General features: G+C 28.8%; 1 long non-coding RNA gene across 1 annotated transcript; it reads left to right on the top strand.

The window, feature by feature from the left end:
* On the top strand, positions 130-758 carry LOC110270810. Its single transcript, XR_002360436.1, has 2 exons — positions 130-356; positions 716-758. It is a non-coding gene; the product is annotated as an uncharacterized LOC110270810 (long non-coding RNA).

The raw sequence follows: 1,045 nt of genomic DNA, 5'->3' as shown, positions 1-1,045 counted from the left end.
ATAAATTTGACTTAGTTAAACTTACTTAAAAAAAAAATAATTATCTACCATTTCTCCATAAAAATACATAGTAACATGTATAGGAATTTGAAGTGTTGGGGTGATGAGGTCCTTGGCAATATATATGCGTGGTCTTAATGGTTACCATACAACACTCACTGAAATACTGACAACCAACCCACCTTCCTCTCATTCTTCATATTCATATTAATTCTCTCTTCCTCCATTCATATTCCTACTTATTCATTCTCTTACTCTCTCTCTTTTCTCTCTACACTTTTAGTGCAATTGTGGGAGCTTCTTTTCAACTTATAACCAAATAGTATTACACCACCTCAACAACCTAAGGTACCAAGGTAAGGTTAATTATTACTTTCATTTTTGTTTCAATTCCTTCTCTTTCTTTTTTCCTTTTTGTTTTTCTCCTTTCTTGAGTTTCATTTTCACTTATTATTTATGAATTCTGTTAAGTAATCAACAGAGGTTTAATTAACAAGATCATCCTGATTTTTTAAATTATCAATAATTAGTGATTATTAAAATTTTATTTTTAAAAAATTTAAAACCAATAATTATTAATCATAGTTGTTTAGAGTTGACTGATTAAGAATTATTTGTCTATACTTTTTTATTTATTTATTCTTCTTTAATTTTCCCATGCACTACTTCTGATGATGATGAGTGATTTATTTATTTATTTATTTATTTGGAGCAGCTAGAATTAATGACATGAGTAGATAGAAGAAGATATATAGATACAAAAAAAGATCAGAGAGATGAAGGGTTTGGGAAGGCTTGTGGTGAATCTAAAGTCAAAGATAAAGTCATTGAAAATGATGAAGAAAGCATCATCTTATTATTATGATAAGATGGAGAAGAGTGAGAGCATGAGGGTTGAGATTCGAAGCAGAAAAGCCAGAAAGCTTATTGAAGACACACTCAAAATTGCTGATTCACCAAAATCTTCCAAGACTTACACCTTCTAATAATAATTCCATTATCTTCTTCAATGTAGTAACATATATATACATTCTCTTTAATATAA

This window comes from Arachis ipaensis, chromosome B04 (assembly GCF_000816755.2).
Source record: "Arachis ipaensis cultivar K30076 chromosome B04, Araip1.1, whole genome shotgun sequence".
NCBI lineage: Eukaryota > Viridiplantae > Streptophyta > Magnoliopsida > Fabales > Fabaceae > Arachis > Arachis ipaensis.
Note: the sequence above shows the minus strand (reverse complement) of the source record. Positions and strands in the feature narration are given on the sequence as shown.